Raw genomic sequence first — 24864 nt, 5'->3', positions numbered from 1 at the left:
CCACTCGTCTACATCCAACACTCTCCACTTAGTACCACGGTCATACAGGGTTTTCTGTTTAGTCTGTGCTACCGCTAAGTGTTCGTGAGCTAGGGTTCTGAGTTTATGTAGCCTACTCTGGAGTTGTCTAGTATAATCCAACAGGGCTTCAGCTTCTTGTGCTCCTTCTGTTTCCCAGCTATCCTTTGTGATCTCGAGGAGCGTTCTAGGGGGTCTCCCAAACAACAACTCGAATGGGGACGTCCCTAAGCTGGATTGTTTCTGACTACGTAGTACAAAGAGGGCCAAGGGTAGTAACTGATCCCAGTTCTTTCCATCACCCGATAACAGTTTCTTTAGTGTCAACTTAAGGGAGCCGTTGTAACGCTCAACCAAACCATCTGTTTGGGGGTGATATACAGAGGTTTTGATGTGTTTGATATTGAGCTGTTTGCACACTTGCTGCATCAAACGGGACACAAAAGGGGTGCCCTGATCTGTAACAATCTCTTTTGGGAAGCCCATGCGTGAGAAGACTTCAACAAGCCTCTGGGCTATTGCTACTGACGTGGCTGACTTGAGAGGAAAGGCCTCGGGATACCGCGTAGCATAATCAACCAAAACCAAGGCATACTGATGCCCGCGGGATGATTTGGGTAAAGGCCCAATGAGGTCCATTCCGATACGGTCAAACGGAACCCCTATGATAGGCATGGGCACCAATGGGGCAGGAGGTGGAGTGTATGGATTCCGTTTCTGACATATTCTACACTCCTGACAGTATTTCTGAACCTGGGCATAAATACCAGGCCAAAAAAAATGTCGTAGTATAGACTGGCTCGTTTTTTCTACCCCGGAATGGCCAGCTAGCAAATGGGCATGACCAAAGAACAGTATCTGCTCTCGAAAGTCAATTGGGACCAGCAACTGGGGTTCACCGTCAGCCTTGGCAAGCCTATACAATAAACCGTTTTTTTCTAAAAACGTGGGATATGTTCTAGTGGTTGGATCCTGCCCACTTCGTGCCACCTGCCATGCGTTGACGAGACTTGCGTCATTCAATTGGGCAGTCCTGAAGTGAGTATCCCGGGCCCAAGGTTCTGCGGCCAACAAGGTGTCATGGGGCAGAGATAGATGTTGTAAGGTTTCCAACAGCAAAGTACTAAAGGAAGGATTATCAGTCCCTATGATTATGGGCTCAGGTAAACCCGCCATAACTCCCACTACGACTTCCATATTCTTTCCTGAAGGTGTATGAAGGGTGATTTTAGCTACGGGATATTCCTTGACGTCCCCATGGACACAACGGATACTAACCCGTTTCCCTGGAATGTGAGAGTGGCGGTCTACTAGCTCTTCCCTTACTACTGAATGTTTGCACCCGGAATCTAGCAAGGCTCGTATACTAGTACCGTTTAAAATGACACGTACATAGAAGGTAGTTCCGGTTTCTTGTGCATACAGGATAGACCTGGGAGCATAGCTCACATCCATAGGTTCGTCTTCTCTGTCTTTTTTCTTTCGACAAAATCGAGCAATATGTCCCCATTCTCCACAGTCATAACATTGAGGCCCTGAATTGGGAAGTTCAGGTCGTTGGAACCGGATTTTCGGGGGTTCAGGAGTGGGTTTTTGAAACCGTTTCTCAGTTTTGACAGGTGAAATGATTTTAGTATTTCTTTCGGGCTCCTTCATGTACGGCTTACCCTGAGCCCGGGCATAACAAGTAGCCATTTCGATAGCATGCTCCAAGGTTAACCCCGCATGTTGTTTGAGCCACCTTTGGGTACTATAGGGAAGGGACTCGATAAACTGTTCGAGATATATTTTATTCATAATGGCGTCGAGGTTCCCTTCATTTGGCTTTAACCACAAGTCGGCAGACTCCTTTAGTTTAAAGAACAGGGTTTTGGGTAGATCCCCTGGTGACCCCTTCTCTTGCCGAAACCTTAATCGATGGGTTTCTTCGTCTACCCCCAACCTATCGAGGATGTATTGTTTCACAACCGCATATGCAGTTGTTCCATCCCGGTTTACTGTCTGATATGCTGCCTGGGCCTCACCAGTCAGCAACGGCGCCAAATAGAAGGGCCACCTATCACCTGGCCAGGAACTAGCTCTCGCCGCTCTTTCAAAGTTCAAAAAGAAAGCAAGGGGGTCTTCACCTGTGCTAAATTTCTGTAATGGAACGACAGTACCTGGAGGTGGGGCCGTAGCCCTTCCCTGTCCTATGACATTCATCAACTGTGTTTGTCCTTCCGCCAATTTTAGGATATTATCGGACTGAGTTTGAATTGCTTGGGAAAACGCAGTCCGGTCTGCTTCCATTTGGGACAAAAGATTCTCCATCTTGTATCGGATGGCGTGGTTCACTGGATGATCCGGGTCACGGCACCACTTGTGGGGAACGGGGACGGGAGAATGAGAATCGTTACGAGTTAAAGCAGGTCTGTAACTCTTTTTATTCGGTTTAACAACACCGAGATAAGTTCAAGGTTTGAAAGTACAGTCTCCTGGGAAACAAACAATGCACGAGGGTCCTCTCCTTTGGGGAAGGGTCCGGGTCTTCGGTTCCAGTCTTGAGGAGGCGGAGGTTGACCACAGGGCTGGAGATCACTCGGAGAAAAGGAAAGAAAAACAGCCACGTTAGGGGCTGGGCTCGACATATACAAATGTGGGAGGAGGGTAGGGTAGTGAGGGTTCACCAGGTTACTAACACCAAACCTATCAGTCAGGGAGTGTAGGCGGCCGACAAGATACGACCGTAGTGACCACCCTCAGACTACCCCGTCCCGCCCCGTGATTTGAACAACCCTTGAAAACGCCCCCGTACCTTGTGGAGCCACACTTCTCCCCTGGAAGTGTGGCGGGGCGGCTCGTGGTATCGTTGGCCTCCTGGCTTGTCGTCACTCAGTTTCAGGGGTCCCAGCAGCGGTTCCACGACAGCGGCTCCGTCTTCCTGCGTGGCGTCCTCCTCGTGTTCCAACTGGCGTTCCGAAGGTTTCGCGCCGGCAATCCAGAACGGAGCTTCCTTAAACGCCCCCGCCTCCTCCGGTTGGTCAGTATTGGGTGACGTCGTCTGACCTGATTGGGCGAGTGCAGGTGGACATGCCCCTAGCGTCACAGGGTCTGGATACAGAGGTACACGTCCCTGAGGCAGAGCCGGGGAGATCCAGGAAACGTCCAAAGGATCCTGCGGACGGGGTGGAAAGGAAGAAGCATTAGCAAGGACACCCCGTCCGTCCGAGTCAGGGAGTTCATCTAAGTCAGGAAGCTCTGCTTCGTGACACAGACATACAGGGCTTCCTATCCACAATAACATTGCCGCAACTCACGGACAGTCAACAGGGAGATGTGGGTGCTCCTCTGTCATTGGAGGACATAAGGGACAGTATCTACTCTCCATCTAATGGTAAGACGTCGGGTCCTGATGGACTAACGGCTGAATTTTACAAGGCATACTCAGATGTATTAATACCAGAGCTGTAACGGGTATATGCGGCGGCACTAGAATATTCAGCGCTTACCCCCACACAAAACGAGGAAACGTTGATTTCCCATTTGAAACCAGGCAGGGGCCTGACATCCTGGGCTCTTACCACCAACTGGCCCTGTTGAACACAGACTATAAAATCCTTGCCTCTGCACTGGACAAAAGCATTGCTCCGTTTGTGCCAACTCTAGTGCATACAGACCAGAACGGATTTGTGCCCACTAGAAGCACCTTCCTAAACATTCGAAGGCTATTTAGAATCCAAAAATATGCCACGGCAGCTTGGCCCAGGTCTGGCTGTCTAGTATTGGACCATGAGAAGGCCTTTGAGTCACTGGTGTGGCCTTATCTTGCAGCAGTCTTACGTAAATACGAGCTGGGAGATGATTTGTTAAAGCTGGTGCAATTGTTGTATCAGCGACCCACAGTACGGGCTCACACGGGCAAGCTTCTGTCTAACGAAATTAGGGTGAGACGAGGGACCAGGCAGGGATGCCCCATGTCCTCATTACTCTTTTCCCTTGCTATGGAACCATTGGAAGCTCTCCTCTGGGAAGGTGGCGCGGACTGGGGCATCCCCTTGAGCGATGGACTACACACAGTATCCACATACGCGGATGACCTGTTATATATACAAGACCTTCATGCTGTGCCGCCGGAGATATCAGCGTTGTTCTACAGATTTGAGGAGATATCGGGCCTCAGGGTAAACTGGGCTAAGTCAGGCGCTTACTCCTTCCACGAAGGATTAATGGAACAGCACTGGACTGGTATCCAACCACGTTCAGATACCTAGGAATATATATTTACAGGTCCCCAACAGATAGTGTGAATCAGATTACCTTCCAGTATATCTCCTCAATAAGAGCACAAGTGCAATTCTGGAAGACCTTACCGCTCAATGTGATGAGCCGTGTCACTTTAACGAAAATGATAGTACTACCCAGATTGCTATATTATTTTGCAAATCTTCTGGTGTATGTCCCAGTGAGGCTCTTTAGAGAATTGGAGGGGTTACTCCGCGGCCTGATCTGGAATGTGGGGCGGCCCAGGATAGCACTGCAGAAATTATATGCACCTCCGGACAGTGGGGGTTTGGCATTTCCACATCTGGAACTAGATTACCTTGCCGCCCAATTACAGTGGGTCGCGAGGTGGCCGAATGGTAGGAATCAGCCAGACGCAAATACATGTTGAGTTGGCTCATAGGTGTTTTAGGAGAAGCCTTCACCTTACAAAAGACTTGGTTCCATACGCTCCGGTGCTGCCACTTCTCGGGACGTCCAGAGGTAGAGACTCTATAACGGACGTGATGCGTGCGCCCTGGGTTTAGGCAGGGGTGGAGACACTGGGGGACTTGTACGCGGACGGTAGCTTATTGCCATTTGCGACACTAATGGCAGACACTGGATTGACGGTGGGCCAGTTCCTTCTACACGCAGCTATTTTGCGAACGTTTACACTAGCATGGGGCGATATCACCAACGCGCCGCCAAAACATCAGTTCTTGCAGTACCTGCATGTGATGGGGGAGGGATCGCATGGGATTCCTTGGCTGGTGCAGGCCCTTCTCGTCCATGTCTTGAAGCCATTGCAGAGACTACGCACATAGGGGGCTGAAGACAGAGGCCGCCCCTGGACTGATAAAGAATGGGATCGCGTTCTGGCTGGGGCCACATACATACCACAAAACTCATACAAACTTACATATTACACAGGGCGTATCTTTCACCAGACAAGATCAACAAATACTTTAACATCAACACCTGAGTGCCCGAGATGCCGCAACCCAGGCGCTGATCTACTACAAATACTGTGGCCTTGTCCCCTGCTTTTACACTATTGGCGTGCAATATCGGGTGGCGGGGCGGATCGCTTTGCTCAAAATGGTGGCGCTTCCCCGGTTGCTGTATTATTTCCGGACGCTACCGATCTGGGTCCCACCGGCCACGTTTCGACTATTACGATCAATGATAGTCGGATTCCTCTGGGGCTCGGGCCGCCAAAGGGTGGCCCTCAAGACCCTGATGAGGCCGAAAGCTGAGGGTGGGCTTGCGGTGCCGGACCTTGAAAAGTATTATTTAGCGGCGCAGCTCCAGACCTTCACCCAGGAGATCGCCCGGGAATTCCGGGGCCCAGAAGACAGAAGGGGTACGGGTATGGCCAGGCATGTTCTCTCCTTCATAGCGCTGCAACAACGTTTGGCCTTACAGGACTTGTCGCTTGAGGAGCGGACTGTTCGCCTGTGTTGGAACCGAGCTCACGCCCGGGGCCACCTGAGAATACCGTATGCGCCCGAAATACCTTTGGGGATGCTGACGGCTTTGCCCCATGGCGGCGATTGGTCACGGTTGGCGAACTGGGAGGACGCAGGCTTACAGTTGATAGGTGACCTCTACGAGGACGGGGCGCTCTTGCCCTTTCAGGAGCTCATTGATCGCTTCGAGGTTCCTCGCGGCGACTTTCTGTTGCACTCGGCCCTAGTCCGAGCGATCCAGGCGCACTGGAAACGCGGGCAGGAGGAACCCCCTGTATCTCCGGTGTGCCAATACGTCATGATGTCTGCGGGCACGGTGAAGGCGGTCACTTGCCTCTACGGCAGACTGATCAATGAGGGGCTGGCTCCCCTCACTACTCTGAGAACCCGTTGGGAGGAGGACATTGGCATGGAGATCCCGGAGACGACCTGGTCCCAACTGGTGCGGCGAGCCTGGAAGGGCACACGCCACGCCCGCTTTCAATTGGTCCACTACTACGTGCTCCATAGAGCATATCTGACCCCGGTGAAAATCAGGCGATATTTTGCTACGAGCTCGGCGGACTGCCCCAGATGCCCGGCGCAGGAGGCGGACCTTCTCCACATGTTGTGGTCCTGCCCGGGATTGTCCTCCTATTGGGTAGAAGTGGGGAAGACCCTGGAGGAGGTGACGGGGAGATCCTTATCGTTTGACGCGGCGGTGGGACTCCTGCACTGGTTCCCTCATACCCCCAAGAACAAAATTACTAGCAAGTTCATCGATTTGGGGCTTCTCCTTGCTAAACGAGAGGTGACCAGGAACTGGAAGGCACGGGCTGGTCCGACAGGAGGCCGGTGGCACAGCGAACTTTTGAAGTGGGCAGCGGGGGAGAGCACACTGAGATACCAGCTAGCTTGGAGGCAGCGTAATGAGAAGGCACAGGAGGCAGCGCTAGAGTGGGAAACGTTAGTGCAGGCCCTCCGGGATTATTGCGCCCCCAGCGACTCTGAAAGTGAGGAAGCAGCTCGCCCCAAGTCCCGATAGATGATTGCACTTTTCAGCTCTGTTGCTTTCCCCATGGGTCCTTTCGCAGATCCTGCTGAGGTTGTTACCGTGCACTGATGGCGGGGTTGGGTAGGGTTTACTTTGGTTCATAGCGTTTTGAGGGTGGGGTTTTCTTTCTGGGTTTTATAGGCTTGTTTGGAAAAGCAGATGACGGACAGTGGATCATCCGGACCAGCTTCGCCTTCCTGCTGAGCCCCCATTGAATTTCGCCGCCCGACCGCAGGGTTGTGGGCTGAATGGCTGTGTACGAGAACTACTGCTGGGGGACGGAGGGTTGTGTTTTTTTTTTTTTTTTTTTAATTTTTTGAAAACCTTTATTGTGCCTGAATAGAAGAACAAATACGGGCCTACAACCATCAGGCCGGCCACGAAACATCATCAGCACAAGTGCAAGCAATACGGTCCCCCCAGCAGCTGCAATAAGACTAGCAAGCATTGAACGTTACATTAGAAAGAGCCGTACCGCCGGGGGAGAGGATGAGTGAAGGTTAATTTTTAAATTTTTTAAGCGTTTTCAGCAAAAGAAGGCAGTGAAGGAAAAATAATAAGAGGATTCGAGTCCGCACAGTGTCTTCACGCTACGGGCAGGCGACGTTATATTCTGAAAACATCAACGAAGGTCAACATCAGGTACATCGTGGCGGTGCAAAACAGTGGCAGCAATCTACTAACATTCATGCACCCCAAACATCGTCGCTCCAACCCTACCAACCCCAACCCAGTCCCGGAAACGAACCAGAGTCTAAAGCACAGAGAATAGAAAAGGAAGGCCCATAGAACCAAGAGTATATCAAATTACCCCACCCACCCTGCAACATTGTGGAGGCTACGGCCTGCCCCCCCCCCCCCCCCCCACAGAGTGCCTGTCGCCCCAGAAAACCCGAAATATAGACGAGGAAGAATAAGGAAGAAATGAAAAAGAAAAAGAACATTAATACCTTTGATATAGGGAGCGAGAGAGAGAAAATCAATCTACATTCCCAGAAAGAACGGGGCGGGGAGGAGCCCACTCGTTACTAAAACACCCAAAGATCCCGGCCCTCCCGAGACCCACAGTTGAAACATCGGCCATTATTAAAGCATCAGTACAGTATCAAATAATCCTGCAATGCGAATGTGGAAAAAACATCGTACGATATGCGCCCATTAAGACGTTAGTCAGATCCAACCCCATCCCCTACAGCCAGCAAAATCAGTCAGCAGTGAGAGAGCAGCTTAGCCCTGACCCGATCGTGGATGGAACTTCACGTCAACTACATCAGGAGAGCCCCTCCCCCCGTGCACATCAGGATAACATGGCTGCCTGTGAGAAGAAGCAGGATCCCAAAATGGCCACCGGCCATCAATACAAGGTCCTTTGTCCTCCATGATTAGGTCCGTTAGGGCATCAGAAAAGTACAAATTCCACGGGGAGAGGAGTGAAGGCCCCCAGTCAAAAGTCAACACGTAGGATAAGAGCTGCTCAGCAGAGTCACCCATGAAACTCGGCGGTGCAGGCAACAAGAAGGCAAGCCCAGAGGGAAGGGGAAACAATGTAGCAGTCGCGGAACTAAAGGGCTGCCAGTCGTCGGCTCCGATTGAGACATCTGCAAGGCTAGCTGCAGAGCAGGCACAGGGAAACAATGTAGCATCGTGGGGAGGCAAAGGCAAACACTCACTCGGCTGGGGGCAAGCGCTGCGTTTGCGAGTTACTGTAGACATCATGGCGTCCAGCTGATCACCCAGTGCTTGGAAGCCATCAATCATCTCCGAACGGAGATCACGAAGAGCAGCCAGGATAGTGCCGTAGGATAGTGCAGGTTGATGTTCTCTTAAGGCGGTTGCCAGCGCCGGTGGTCGCAGGTCAGTGTACCGCTCCGGCAGGGCTCGGCTGTCCACGGGCAGGGGTATGGAGGCACTCCCTAGCCGCGGGAGAACAAAGGGAGTCATGGCGCCGGTAACAAAAGAGCGGATCTGGGGAGGGTGCAGTAGAAGCGAGTATCGCCGAGGAGCTTCGAGACTACCAGCGGCAAAGGCAAATCAGGCACACCTCCCACAAGACGTCTCGCACCAGGCTAAGCAGCGGGAAGAGGGTCAATCGTCTGCGCTGAGTTAGGTCGCCAGGTACCGTGCACCGCTCACCTTCCCTGCGGAGTATAGAGAACACCATCGACGGGCACCTCAAAAGCAGCCGTTCCGGTACAGGCGTAGTCCGCGATGGACGTCAGCAGCAGTGCGGTGGTGATTGCCGCAGATGGGAAGGCGCCGCCACTGAATCATCTGCACTGTCCAGCCGAACAGACCACATCCGAGCATCCAGGCGCCGCCGACGAGCGGCCATGTAGGCGAGGGTCCGGGGCGGGAGTCGTACATCAAGTTTCTCCAGCACCCGAGAGCGCTAGAAGGTCGAAAGAGGAACGATGCACTCAGCTCGTCCTCACACGCATTCCGCCGCCGGATTCAACCAGGAAGATTGTCAGGATATCGTTGCGGAGCTCAAGGGCCGGCGGAGCCGGGCGACTACACGTCCGCTCCGGTCGCCATCTTGGCTCCTCCCCCCGAGAGGGTTGTGTTTTATTGATTTTGCTTGTTTTATAATGCTGGTCGATTATGTAACGATTTACTGATTCCTGCAATAAAAATATATTTTAAAATAAAAAATAAAAAAAATTGGCGTGCAATATCGGAAACGCTTGCCAACTGCACTAACACTGAGGTACCCATCACATGGGAGGTCTGCATCCTGGGGTTATACAAGAGAACTAAGACTAACAAGGCAAGCTCCATGTTTTGGGATCTGGGCTTTATAACAGCGAAACAACTTATAACTAAGAGGTGGAAACACAAGGACCCACCGGAAGTATTGCATTGGGGGAAGTCCCTTGAGGTCTGGGCGCGGGCAGAGGGCACCACCCTGCACAGGGAAGAAACGGCGGGACTGAGCAAGTATCCCATCGCACAGACCTGGGACGACATGCGTAAAACTCTAGCACGTTCTGACACCATGCTACGATACCCCCTGCGCAACGGGCGGGATCTGGCGCTTAATGAACCGCCCGGACGTAGGTGACGCGCTGGCTCTGAGTGGCACTCTCACTGCGGCTGTCGGGCTGGGCGAAGCCCACACACCCCTCCAAGTCACTGCTCACATATAGCTCCTATCAAACATCATCTTAACGACCATGCAATTGTATGAGAAGCAGAAGTGGCAGCCCACACACTGCACCAGCATGCTAGCCTAGTCACAATTGCACCCGGATAGCACACTAAACAATAGATACATAAACACGCGGCCATTTGATGTCTCTTTTGTTTTGATTTATTATTTGTTGTTGTTAAATGTGGTTGATTTGTTACAAAAGATAATATCCAATGGTCGGACTCGACATTTACATGTATGTTGCTCCATTTGATTATGAAACATTCTTTGATGCAATTCAAGAGCGGAGTCCAAATATGAGTAACCTTGGTCTACACACATTAATGTTTTCAAGCACTGTCGTTCGCAACTATGAAGAGGCGTACTAAACACCTTTACTCTGACCCTCGGTTGGAGATAGCAGACTGTGCGGGATGTAGGAGCCCAAGGCGACTTACAAATGCATGAGTAACCTTACAATTTGAACACGTATAACACTGAAATTGTGAGAAGGAAATGCCCTGATCTACGTACACTGTGTTATAGAAAAAGTGATGTTATCGCCACGGTGAACTACATTGATGCTTGTGAATTACTATACCGGGAATAATTAAAGGCAATAAAGATAGTTAAAAAAAAAGTGGTCCCCACAATGCAAACAGTGGAAGAATGCAGGGCTTTTGATCAAAAGACTGGTAAACAAGCTATGCTCCAGGGGAGGGACAATGGAAAAAAAAAAAAGAAGGAAAGCTGCAGAATAAGAAGTAACCATATGAGTTCGAGAAGAAAACCAGCCAATTATGAGCAGTGGGCTGACTAAGTATTGGTGTTGTACACAATGAGTCTTTCAACAACAATGGTTTAAAGCAGTCTGTAGGAGACCAAAAAAATGGAATGCTAACTGCAGCCATGACACAGTAAATGTAGAAGAAAACAAAACGAAATCCCTGCACATATGCACAAACATGCCTCTATAGTGCATGGTGAAACTTTACACTTTGCTGTTTATAGAGATAAAAATTAAACAGGTTGCAAGTGATTTACAGTTCAGACAGTGCCCCTTTTAATTAGAAGTATTGTCATAAAATACAGATACATTTTTTTTTAAATAGGAACAAATTATGGACACTGAACTAAAGAATGTACTAATATCTTTAGAAGGCAACTGCTTCTAAGATGACTCTGAATACATGCAAATTTAGGTAGCCTGACACTAATTTATCATTTAGAAGGCAGAAACATCACTATTATAACAAAATCCTCCTAGTCACCTCATCACAACACGCTAGAATGGAAAAGACCTACTATTCCAGATTTTCCAGACCTTTCAAAACTAACCAACGAATGAAAGAGGGGCGGAGTTCAACTCTATTTGAGGCATTAATTTTAGGGAGGAGATATTAATGTAAATGCTGCCCTTGTCCGATTCTCAAAATCAGTGCTATACAAGATCTTTAATTCATGTTAACATGTTAGTAGCTAAATTTCTACACTGTGAGCATGCTTTAAGACACTTTAGCAATCTATTTGTCATAATTATAATACGCACCAGTGATCAGTGCCACTTGGCATTTATTATCACTTTTAAGTGGATAGGTTCATGATTCACTAGAGGCACCAGGTATTATTAGCAAAGAAGACCCTTCCCCCATCAATGCGGAAGAGTGATAAATGGCATGCTTGTTGCACTGCTCACTGGCAAGAAACACATCTGGTGTGTCAGAACTAGGCCAACAACATGGCAGGTGTTTAAATGCTCTTGCCCTTCTACATACCATCAACAATGTGACACACAAAGTCGATTATGGCCCTGCTAGAAATAAAAAACTATCACCCAAGCAATAACCCACCCTTGCATTAGGTCCAATAAGGGTCCACAACAAACCAAAACGCATACAACACAATATACCACATTTGTGTTTTCCAACTTGAATCTCATCTCAAGAATGTGCAGGCAGCTAGCTTCGGGGTTAATAGGATTTATGTTCTGGCTTAAGTGTGTTATTGCTTATTTTCTATATTTCAGCACTAAGGGGTTGATTATGATTGCGGTGAATCCGCATCCTTCAGGCCGGTGGAAGCTACCGCCGGCCTGGAGGATGCGGATTCACCGCCGCGGACCTCGAAAACACCCCCCGCCAGATCATGATGGCGGTGGGATCTGCGGCGGACGGCCGGTCCATCCGCCGCTGATCCGCGGGGTGTTGACCGCAATTTGGTGGCGGTGTCGGCAAGACACCGCCAGCCAAATTACCATGTGTGTGCAAACATGCTTTTCCACGGCGGCTTTTCCGCCGTGGAAAAGCATGTGGACATTTGCTTCTGGGGGGCCCTTGCTGGCCCCCAGGTGTCGGGGGTTGGGGGTTGCACTTGGGGGGTACCTATGGTACCCCCCTGCATTTGCATGCACAAAGCGGCAGGCTCCACGCGGGGCCTGCCACTTTGTGCATGCAAATGCAAAGCATGCATATTTAACTTTGCGGCGGGTGCTGCTTAAAGCAGCACCCACCGCAATGTTAAATATACGGGATGTGACCGCCAGGGTGGCGGTCACATCCTAATTCCGATGAAGGGAACGCCGCTACCCCTGCGGACGGTCCCTCCACCTCGAGGGTGGCAGACGGACGCAAGTCCGTCCGCCATCCTAATCGACGTCTAAGTTCTTTCTTTGAACACCTTAAACTAAGATATAGACCTACAACTATATTTTTTTATGTCATATAGATTGAATGAAGTGCTCATTTTGTGCAATAGGTTCAAGTCGGAATGATAAACTAGTCAGTCAGTTGGCTAAGACTACAACCCCATATCAACTTCACATTTTAGGATGGCTGAAATTCAGAGGTTCCCAATTATGTTCACAAATGTAATAAAATTGTACAGATAAAGGGTTGTAAGTTAAATTCTCAGGTTTGACTCCAAGGGGATATCGCTCCTGATCTTAGATCTCCTTCTTGACCATACTGTGTGCCCCTGAGGAGATTAGTCCATCAGCTGATAATGCCGCAATTTAGCTGCCAAAATTGTGAGTTCCTAGAAATTTGCTAATCCTATGTATTAGGCGTTACTATAACAAGTGAGCACATTAATGTCATTTTTGGGTGTATGTACTTTCCATAAATGCAACATGGACCTTAAAAAATAAAAATCAACAGGACCATACAATATACACTGGACATGATTTTAAATCAGTAGAACCTCAACATTCGTTGTTCCAGAGTTAAAACCACCCGCAAATGCAAGTATTCGGACCTCGAATGGACTTAATCCTTAAGCAAAATTGTTACCAAACATTCCAAGGCCAATACAGCATTCTTAAAATATTAAAAAAATATGATAAAACTATCCTCATAGTGAGTAAATTCCACTACCCTTGTTATACATGCCTAGACCATATGTTAAGAACTCTTACAACCTTCGACAGAATACTTGAGTTAAAACAGATACATCCATATTAACTGCACCATCAACAAAAATCCCACCTTTCACACATTAGCTTGATGTTCTAATAACAAACTAGCTCATATTAATTTTTCTACTTCTGCGCCTCTCACTTCACCTCCCTCACTTACAAAGATTCTCTCATCACCAATCCATATCATGTTCCCTTCACCAATATGCCAAATCCCCATTTTCCATCTATGTTCATCCTTCACCCTACCCTCACCCCTATTATCGCCTCTCACAACCTTCTCCTCAACTTTCTCAGCATTTACCTCCTTCTCCTACTTCACTCATTATCATTCATCTACAATTGTCCAATGCCTCCCCCTCCAACTTCCTCGTGTGTGCCTCTCAGATTAAATGTCATTCTTACTTATAATCCTCTTTTTCCTTTAATACCCAGTTGGCTCCTTCGCATACACATATCTGTACTTGTATTTTCAGATAAAAACAGTAAAACATCCTCGTTCTCCCACCCTAGTTTGATGGTGCCCAACCACCCCACTCCTATCCTACCCTACTGCTCCCATTTCTGTCCTATCTACAGCTCCTATATCCTCCATCTATCATACCCTCAGAATCAAAACAGGCCTGACATTGACGCAATCTGTTTCCTTTCCTTTAATTGAACCTACTACCTTAGCCTCTACTCACACCTACCTACCTGCCTTTATAATCTAGGCAACTCGTGTCTCCTTCTTAACACAAGAACAATGAACAAGAACGGTTTGAACATCTAGAAATTGATAATAAACTATTAGCATCCTGCTCATCAAAGACGTCTGGCTAAGCTATGAAGTAGCATACATTTTAAATGGAGCAATACCTTCAGGTTACAAGATACACCTTGTAAATAGTTCCACTAAGAAGGTCTATGCCAAGGCCAGAAAACTCACTGCCTTGCAAATGTACCAACAATCCTGAATATGAATACTTACTAGTTCAATGCTTTATGTGTCCAACCTTCACATCCTGGTGTACAGATTTACTCAGGTTACTGTATTCCCCGAGTAACATATGCAGACAGTGCCAAGGGAATGTAATAAGTAGAAACAAAAGGGGAAAAAAAACAAATTCTTGGGGCGTGTTCTTCTTAAAAGACAATAACCTCGCCCTACCTAAGAGCAACACTTACCTAAGAAATACAACTGTTTTCTCGTTCTGTTGTTTCTACTTCTCACATTCTGTCGGCACTCTCTGTACTTGTTACTTACGAAGAAGAGGAAGTGTACTGGCTACAGCTTTTCCTACTTCCCCTTATTGCTATAGATAAATTCCCTGAGCTCGAATTGGCATCTGCTCTGCGCTCACTCAAAACCATCCCAACCCGAGACTACAGTAGGACAGCAATACCGCGTTTGACAGACATGACTGTACCGGACTAGATGCCTAATGTCAAACTTTTAATAAACATCTTTCATCAACTGATCACTAGCCCCGATAATACAGCTAGCGATAGACATGACAAAATGCTCGCCTCTCCGAACACCAAAGTTAGAAAAAACATCTATCCACTTGGACTGACCATCATATTATTCAGTTCAGCATCTCCACTGTGTCATTTCCAGAGACTACCATGCACTCAAACCACATAATCGGGGTAAGGCTTTGGAATAAACATCAACTCTTAACTATTCCCTTCTCTACCTACTAACTAAAAGACAACTGTTCAAAGGTTTCAGCTCAAACTGATATCCACTCTTAACAGGTAATTCCAGTGAAGACTTCAACTACTCAATACCACTGGGAAGCTGGCTGGTTGGCATCCAACCTAAAATCCCTAAAAAAATAAAATAAAAAAAAAGTCCTTGAGGGTCACGGTTTGATAACTTAAAATAATGAGAACTTACAACAATGACGACGCCCTTCTAAAATCTATAACAGCATTATGAAAAATAGTAAACTACTATTAACTACATTTATATAACACCCAATATCCCAGATAGTCTATGGGCTGAGCATTACTGCCGCCACAAAACAGAAGCCACCTACCCAAAGACATTTCACAAAATCATTTGTAAAATATAGAACTCCGAATGCACTGACTTCAAAGTTACTCACGCTCAAGAACTGTGTGACTTAGGTAATCTCCAAACCCAAAGACCTGGAAGCCTACCTCGAAAAGAAAACCAGAAAGAATAATCAAATGTATCCCAGCTCTGTGCTGACCACCCAAACCAGACAACAACCATAGCTACTCTCTTTCAACACTGGTATCCTGATGATTTCACTAACCGAGCAGGATCACCAGCGTATTCAGGCCTGGAACGCATCTTCAATAGCATCATGTGAATGGCTCTGCAATCTGCAAGCCCGAACATATCTACGATCAAACTTCCTTTGGTGTTTGGGATATTACTGCTTGAATTCCAAACCTCCATTAATCAAACCATTTTAAAAATAACAATGAACTGACCCAACTGCTCATTCTAACGGCCAATATGCAATAGCCCGGTCTTAAGCAAACTCGAAGAAAACTCCAACTTTAGTCAAATATTGTCATTCAGAAAAACTAGCTCTCAAACTAGATTCTGTCCTTGCTGCGACACGTAGACATTATTGCTCTCCACATGGACTTATATCAAAACTATTGTTGACTTAAAGAGTTGCAGCAGTTCTATTGGGTCTCTCCGGTCTCTGAAAACTGTTCATTACCCTACATTGTTAATGGCACTAGATAGCACAGGAATTCAAGAAAAGTGTCCTGAAGCAGATTGTCACCTTCCTCACCACCAGGGTCCATCTCAGAGTACTCACTCCCTTCTTCGTGACACCATTAAACTCCACAGCCGGTCTCCTTCAGGGTGTGACTAATACCCTCCCCTCTTAAACAATTATCTTAGACCTCTGCCCATCCTCATCACCTTCCTCACCATTTAAAAACGACAACTATGCAGATGGCACTAATCGCATTAAAGCTTGAAAACCTACCAGATCCCAATTCAAACGCCTTTGCGCAATGCTTAGAAGTGGTTAACCAGTGGATAATATCTAACCAGTGAAATTAAACATTCACATGTTGGAAACAGACCAATCAACTCAGAGCAAGTAAATAATTCTAGGCGTCATGGGGCAGTGGCTTGGATGGCACTGTGTATGGCAGCTTAACTGCGCTGCTCCCGCTGCTGCGGACAGCAGCGACTATCTACCCTAACCTGCAGCCCTAACCACGCAGCACGATCAGCAGATCCGGGAATCGGAGCACCCATGGCACCGAGAAATAGCTCCTATTTGCTGAAAACGTTGGTGCTTTCTGGTGTTATCCATGCAATGATTGACAAGATGGCCGCTGGTCCAAACTAGACCAGGCACTGATTTGTCGGGACACAGCTGATCTTCAAGTTGCAAGTAAGCTCTCCACACTGTCCCACCGTCCCCTCCAGGGATTTACCCAACATCTCCCAGTTTGCGACCCATGGGATCTCACTTGGGGAATGTGGCCTCTCTCTTGATCCCGCAGAATCCTCCTACTACCTCGCCTGACCTTAAAATGACGGCCGAATATGAGACGCACTGAAAATCATCTGAGGTTTCCACAGATCAATCACACCTTGTCATAAGCCCGAAGCAAGCACAGATCACTATCAAATATTACACACCGATTACACCAATGCTCTGAAGTTTGCCGCAGCCATAGTGACATGTAAGATTTAGGCAACAAAAGTACAGTGTTAATAAGCAAATATAGACCCGAAATTAATATTGGAAAAGTTAAAGTGCTACAGAGAAGCATACCCTAGTGTAAGGCTCAGTTCTTGGGGGAAATCGTGTTATCTTACCAAACGCACAACCCACCGAGCATCTCTGACTAGAACTCAGCTGGCCCCTGCTTCCTTATCCTTGGTTCGCACTAATTTCTTGAGGAACCGTGCGAGACTCTTTGGACCTGGTTCTATCTCACCGAGAAAATTCCCATCCTCACAATGTGTGTGACTATTCCACATGCCTTGCGCACTGCACATACCCAAGTTCTGGGTCTGTATTAATCAGATGGTGTGGTACTGTATAAACTATTTCACTCAACGAGCTTTCCTCATGTTTGGGCCCCCCAGAGTCTGCTCTCTACCACGTCCTGTGACCAATACTGTTGTCACCTACAACTGAGCTGAGTCATTGTGCCATGGACCCCAATATTCATATTGTGCAAACCAGGCATATACCTTGTACATTCTCCCTGCTGGAAAAACCATAGCAGATAAAGAGTCCAACCACACAATAAGTGCACCAAGGCAGAACCACCACTCCCTGACATACCCATTAAAGGAAAGACCGAAATAAACCATAACATGGGCATAATATTTTTTTTTAAACTAGCCGAAGTGCACGACCTGGCTAAATCCACCAAAATTAACATGGATATGATGCAGCAGAAACTTTGGGCTGTCAGGTTTGACATCAACACCATTAACGACTGAGGCAGAGGCGCGAATCAGCTCTCTGGAAGTCAAAAACTGCCCTTTCAGCTAGAGACATCCAGAAATTGCAGCTCACCACCGAGACCCTCCAGAGAGATGTGGCAGAGTTGGAAGATAGAAATCACAGGGTGAACCTGCCGATTTATGGCTTGCCCGAAGTTTCGGAGGATTGATCAGACTCTTGCATCGCCTTTCTGGAGAGATTGATTCCACAAACGACTGGACTGTCTTTCCAGAGGGAGTTTTAGCTGGAGAGAGCGCAGTGTCCTTTCGTTCAAGTATAATAAAAATATTACACACAAGATTATTTGCCTCACTCTAAAATATCAGTACACAGAGTTAATCCTCAGTTATGTATGCAAGGACACTCATATCATGGAAAGGCCAAAAAAAATCTTCATTTTGCGCGATTATTCCAAATCTATGATCAAGATCAGAAAGGGCTTCCTTGCACTTTGGCCCAGGCTTAAAAACTCAAATCAACAGTTCTCTTTCATCAGCCCAGCATAATTTAGAATCCAGGCGGATTTGATACACCATCTATTCAACGACCCGAAGGATATCAGAGCGCTTTACAATACATTGGTAGAGAGGACAATCTTGGCGACTGGTTGTTTTCTTCCGCACTCCAGAGTTTCATGGACTACCCGCATCTTATATGCCTGATATTGCAGTTTTTCCATGGACTTTCACCAGGGCCATGTTTATTGCCAGAGTTCACTACCAGCAACTTAGTTGCACGCCATACCCTCTGTTTACACAGCACATAACCACATACATCCCTTCACAACATGAATAACGGGGTGTGCACCTGTTACAACGCATTTTTTACAACGCACTACTGTTACAACGCATCCATTACAACGCGGATACTGTTACAACTCATGTTTTTACAACGCATTTTTTTACAACGCAGGTACCTTTACAACGCATACCATTACAACGTAAGTATTGGTAAGTATATAGTTATTTTTTAAATGTTATATGTTTGGGGTAAAGGGGTATTTTTAGGGGTTAGGGTCAGTTTAGGGTTTTTGGGTAAAGGGGTATTTTTAGGGTTCAGGGTCAGTTTTCAGTTTTTGGGTAAAGGGGTATTTTTAGGGTTCAGGGTCAGTTTTCAGTTTTTGGGTAAAGGGGTATTTTTAGGGTTCAGGGTCAGTTTTCAGTTTTTGGGTAAAGGGGTATTTTTAGGGTTCAGGGTCAGTTTTTAGTTTTTGGGTAAAGGGGTATTTTTAGGGTTCAGGGTCAGTTTTTAGTTTTTGGGTAAAGGGGTATTTTTAGGGTTCAGGGTCAGTTTTCAGTTTTTGGGTAAAGGGGTATTTTTAGGGTTCAGGGTCAGTTTTTAGTTTTTGGGTAAAGGGGTATTTTTAGGGTTCAGGGTCAGTTTTCAGTTTTTGGGTAAAGGGGTATTTTTAGGGTTCAGGGTCAGTTTTTAGGTAAAGGGGTATTTTTAGGGTTCAGGGTCAGTTTTTAGTTTTTGGGTAAAGGGGTATTTTTAGGGTTCAGGGTCAGTTTTCAGTTTTTGGGTAAAGGGGTATTTTTAGGGTTCAGGGTCAGTTTTTAGTTTTTGGGTAAAGGGGTATTTTTAGGGTTCAGGGTCAGTTTTCGGGTAAAGGGGTATTTTTAGGGTTCAGGGTCAGTTTTCAGTTTTTGGGTAAAGGGGTATTTTTAGGGTTCAGGGTCAGTTTTTAGTTTTTGGGTAAAGGGGTATTTTTAGGGTTCAGGGTCAGTTTTCAGTTTTTGGGGTACAGGGTAAAAATAAATTAAATTTAATTTTAAATTAAATTATTTAATAGTAAATAAATTAAATTAAATTACATTGCATTTTTTTTGGGGTTGAGGGTCAGTTTTGAGTTTTTGGGGTACAGGGGTACAGGGTAAAAATAATGTTATATTTTTTTAATTTTTCAATAATTAATTTAAATTATATTTCATGAAATTACTTTAATTTATTTTTGGGGTTTAGGGTCAGTTTTCAGTTTCTGGGGTACAGGGGTACATGGTAAAAATAAAGTAATATTAATTTAAATTTAAAATAAACGGAAATTAAATTATTTAAAATTACATTAAATTTTATTTTTAAAATTAAGTTACTATTATATTATTAATATTAACATATACTTACCTATACTTACGTTGTAATGGTATGCGTTGTAAAGGTACCTGCGTTGTAAAAAAATGCGTTGTAAATACATGCGTTGTTACAGTATCCGCGTTGTAAAAACCGCGTTGTAACAGTATGCGGAGTAAAAGTCCGCGTTGTAACATCATATATCCGAATAACGGCCCCCTTGATGTAAATCTGAAATTAGTCTCTCTAAACGTCAGGAGTCTTAACCACCCAAACAAATGTAAGAAAATCAAAATTTACCGCTTTATTAACTCAAAGCTGATGCGATTCTATTAAAGGAAACAAAAAGTCACCCATAAGGAAAGTACATTGTTTAAGAAAAATTGCCTTAGCCATGTTCTCTGCCCCTGACAATAATAAGAAGCATTGGCATAGCCAATAGGTCTCGCCTTTGGGACCTTATAAGTGTTTAGCTATGCAACAGTTGATATTGTTGCACCAAGGATATTGCGCTGCATAACTAAATACTTATAAGGGCCCAAAAGTGAGACCTATTGGCTATGCAATTTTAGTATGGTTGTATGGTGCCATTTGTTCATGTGATTAAGTTTTCTGTAGTTCCTTATGTCAGCTTCTGGTCAGTTCAGGGCACCTTAGAATGTGGCTGCACACACAACAAAGACTAGCACTGTTGAGATGGCTATATTAAGGGAGAATGTTTGGTGAATGTAGCAGCAAGGCCATGACAAGGGGGCAGAGGTCAGAAGGGGGCATTGTGTCCAAGGATTTTCTCTTTGCAAAGCCCCGCTTACTTCAGCACATACATTCAAAGATTGCTGTAACTAAAATTTTTATCTACAATAATATGGAGTCATTTTACATCGGAGAACACTGGATGGCAACGTGTTTTTTTAAACCGAGAAACCAGTGTCTGCCTCCTTTATAACACTAGACAAAAACGAGAGAAGAATTCCGAGGGCCTCGCATCATATTTTGGCCCCAGACCTCATAAAAACGTACGACACGCCTAACTAGTAGGTTTAAGGAGTGGAGTGTGTTTGTCAGTCTTGAGACTGTTTATAGTGGTTATTTACTCTATGCCACTCAAAAAACTTCCTGTAAAATAATCTGGTTTTGTCTTTATTCTGAAGATGAGTGAGTGCGGATGGGCTCTCGAGCCAGCCCCATAGCTCTGGTCCTGGTACAACCAGGACCCAGTCAGTTCTCATGTTTCGGAACATTTGTTGACAAATGGGTTACAAAGTGGTTGATTGTAGGATCCTAATAAGAGACCGCCTTGTGAAGGGAACCATGACCATTTGCAGAAAGACTTCGGGTACATTTACGTGCTTCGGAAGGCATGTACAGCGTTTAGCTTGCGGGAGCGAGCAGTGGCAGTCGCGAACATTGCTAACAGATGGCGCTGATGCTCGCTCCCGCAAGGTAAACACCATTCATGCACGAGTACTAATAGGAAACAGTGCAAAACATGCACAAGTTTCAACTAAAGCCTGGAGTGATTCCAAGAGATCACTCCAACAGCAGCGCTTGCGTGCTGCGTAGGCGTGACCTAAAAAGGGAGTAGTGGTTAATGGATCTTGTCAAAATTTCCCCAAAACACCACCTCTTTCCACGTCCTCAATATGTACGGCCCAAACACCGATGACCCAGAGTTCTGGGACTCCCTATAACTTCCTCTAAGCCAAGTCCCTCCTGAGTGCCTCATTATTTTGGGCGGAAACCTTAATCTTCCAATGGACTTGACCATCGACCGGCAATCCAGATCACCACTACAGCACTCTAGGTCACACGAATCGCTTCACAAACTCTGCTCTAAAAGGTTGAGCCTCCTGGACTCCTGGAGATTACCACATTTTAGCACTATGGACTAAACTTTTTTCTCCAACCCGCACAAATCCTACTCCAGCATTGACTACCTGCCGATATCTAAGGCCCAAATACACCTAATATACCAGACAGACATCATATTGAAACTAGTTTCTGACCACTCTGGTACCCTCTCTCTCACTGTCACCAATGCAAGAACACCTTGTAAAATATGGATATTCAAAGACGAATCAATTAGAGACGATGCCTCCAGAGACATTATCAAAAATACCACACTGAACTAGGTTAAAGAAAATCTGGTCGCAGATGCATCTCCTGCCACTCACTGGGATGCAATCAAAGCTACTGTTAGGGGTCCTTTCATTGAAATACAAACTGAACAAAGCTAATAAGAATCTTTTAGATTTGGAAAGAGATTAAATCCCTAAAGGCTGCTCATAATTCCAACCCAGATGCCCAAATCCTCTCCACTCTCACCAGTAAAAAATATGAACACAATAGAATCCTGAGTAAGAGGGCTGGGGTCTGGATCAATAAATATAAAAGCCTAAAACTATGCGAGGCAAACAAACCAGTAAAATTCTGGCCTCATATTTGATACAAGCAGAATCATTGGGGTATTAATTCACTCAAAGATAAACAGATGTCCCTCATACAAATCCTCAAAAAATCCTAGACATCCTAAAAGGAGTTGATCTATCCCTATTTAAAGAAGATAAACTTACTGGTGGAGAACTAGAAGAGTTACTCAATAACAATATCTTACCTGCTATCACTGACCATGATAAGCTGACTCTTATCTCACCAGTAATGATGGAAGAGATCCCCATGGCCATCAAATCCCCCAAACTTCATAAGGCCCCGGCCCCCAATGGCTTTACAGCTACCTTTTACAAAACATTCACTTTCGTCCTTAAACGCACATTGCTGGACCTAGTCGGCCACTTTTCAGAATCAGGCGCCATTACAGAACAGCCAGCAAGGACACTATAGTGGTTATTACAAAAGAGGGTAAGGACCAAACCCTGGTGAAAAATGACAGGCCAATTTTGTTATTCTAGACGCGAAAATCTATGCCAAAATCCTTTGTTAGAGACTCAAACCATTATTGCCACGCCTGATCGTCCACACATTCATGGGTTTATTGAAGAATAGACTATCTAATGACAATACTCACCCTTCATATGCCTTATCATTGAGAGAGCCAAAGCAGGGGAGATTCAGACACTGTTGCAGGTACCCTAGATGCTGAAAAGGCATCTGATACGGTAACCTAGCTGAGGCCTTCACCAAGATGGGCATGGCCCTATACAGTCGTCCCCCTGCCAAGGTGAGATCAGGCTGCCTACTGAACACGGTCTTTAATTTGGAAAGAGGCACTAGGCAAGGTTGCCCCCTATATCGCTCCCTTTCCATTCTGACCCTTGAGCCCCTACTTCATAAGATCTGAACAAACCCCTCCATAGCTGGTGTTTCCTTTAAGAAAACCACAGCAACTGTAGCTGCCGACGATATTTTAATTATGACCCAAGACTCAGCCCAGTCAATCTCCTCCTTGCTGCAGATAATAGAGGAATATGCTGGAGTTCCTGGTTATAAACTCAATAAGGAAAAGTCTAAAATCATGGGTCTGAATAACCTCTGTACTAGCAACCTTTTCAAAACCATAAGAATGTTATGGCAACAACACTTCATGAAACATTTGGGCCTATACTTTAACTCCGATCTATTTGAGTCGCTCCAACAGAATGAAAACTTACCACTGAAGAAAACGGAGACCCTACTGGATGGATGGAACCCCAAATTCCTCACCTGGTGGGGTCACATTGAGACCATCAAGATGATGGTCACCCCAATAGTTAATTGCCTCAGAAGTATTTTACCTTTAGCATTATCCGATTAATTCCATCATAAATTAGTCAAACTGGTAACAAAGTTTATGTAGCAGAATAAACGACCTAGAATCTCCATCAAAAAAGATGTCAATTACCTTGAAGCTTCAGCAGAAATGTAATACCCTAGGGCAGAGGTCTTCAAACTTGTGTAGGTTGAGCCCCCCCAGCAGATTTTTTTTAGACGTTGGGCCGCCCCCCCCCCACCACCTGACAGAAATTTCTGGACTCGACCGCCACGCGCACATTCCGGGCATATTCAGCGAATAACATTCAATACAATAAGTGTTTAGTAAACTGCAGGTTTGTGAGTGGGTGTGGTGAAATGACTTGTGTACAGGGGTGAGTAAGGCGACCATATGAATTTAGGTGCGCATGTTAGTGCAGAGTGGAACGAATGAATGTATGGTTAGTGGTGGGCTTATTGGAGTGAGATTGAAAAGTGAGGGGGACAGGGGATTGAAGTGTCACAAGTGCAGGTTGAGTAGTGTGCTAGTGTGACTGCAGGGTTAGGTACAGGGTGAACAGCGCAAGTGCATTGTGAGTACAGAGTGATCACTGTGAGTGGAGGGTAAGTGGGTAAAAGGTGTGAGAATATGGTGATCAGTGTGAGTGCAGGGTGAGCAGATGAATGGTGTGAGTGCATGGTGATCAGTGTGAGCGCATTGTGATCGCTGTGAGTGCCAATTGCTGGATTACAGAGCACATTACAATTAAGGATATTAACTTGTAACTCTCCATTCTTCGGTTTTGACAAGCTGGTAGATATTACCATGGTCTGATATTCAAAGAGGTGTTCACCTCGAAGACTAAGAAAGAGAAACAAAGCAGGAATGTCTGAAAGCACTTGGTAAGGTCTCACTGATAGAAGCTGGTTAGATAGTTGGGAATCTCCTGAGAGTTGTCACTGATGGCCTTCAATGTGTAAAGGAAGAAGGATGAACTCAAGGTTAAGCCCCAACGGCTGATTATCAATATTTTGATCCAAAACTTCCTGCTGCATCTCAGACAGAAGGGTAAACATTTCTATTAGATTCTGGTACAGATTTATAATTGAACTGTGTTTAGTGGTGAAAAGGAAGTTATAAAACTGAATGAGTCTGAAATTCAAAGTCAGCTAGTGTTTAAGCATGCAGCAGCGTGTTACACTCCCTTGGTATCACATGTCAACATTGGGACATGATATATAATTTGAATTTATATCTATTGGCAGAATATACATAGACTAAGACATGATAATTCAGGCTGACATGAGTTCATCTGTTTCATTATTACATTGTTCCTCTTCACAAGATAAGACTC

The 24864-nt window shown here is 45.9% G+C and overlaps 1 protein-coding gene across 1 annotated transcript in view; it reads right to left on the bottom strand.

Moving 5' to 3' along the window:
* Window positions 1-24864, bottom strand: part of SPINT1 (serine peptidase inhibitor, Kunitz type 1) — a 262840-nt gene that overhangs the window by 232759 nt on the left and 5217 nt on the right. The gene's annotated exons all lie outside the window — the stretch shown is intronic.

This window comes from Lissotriton vulgaris, chromosome 9 (assembly GCF_964263255.1).
Source record: "Lissotriton vulgaris chromosome 9, aLisVul1.2, whole genome shotgun sequence".
Taxonomy (NCBI): Eukaryota; Metazoa; Chordata; class Amphibia; order Caudata; family Salamandridae; genus Lissotriton; species Lissotriton vulgaris.
The sequence above is the reverse complement of the archived record's forward strand: the minus strand, read 5'-3'. Positions and strand labels throughout refer to the sequence as shown.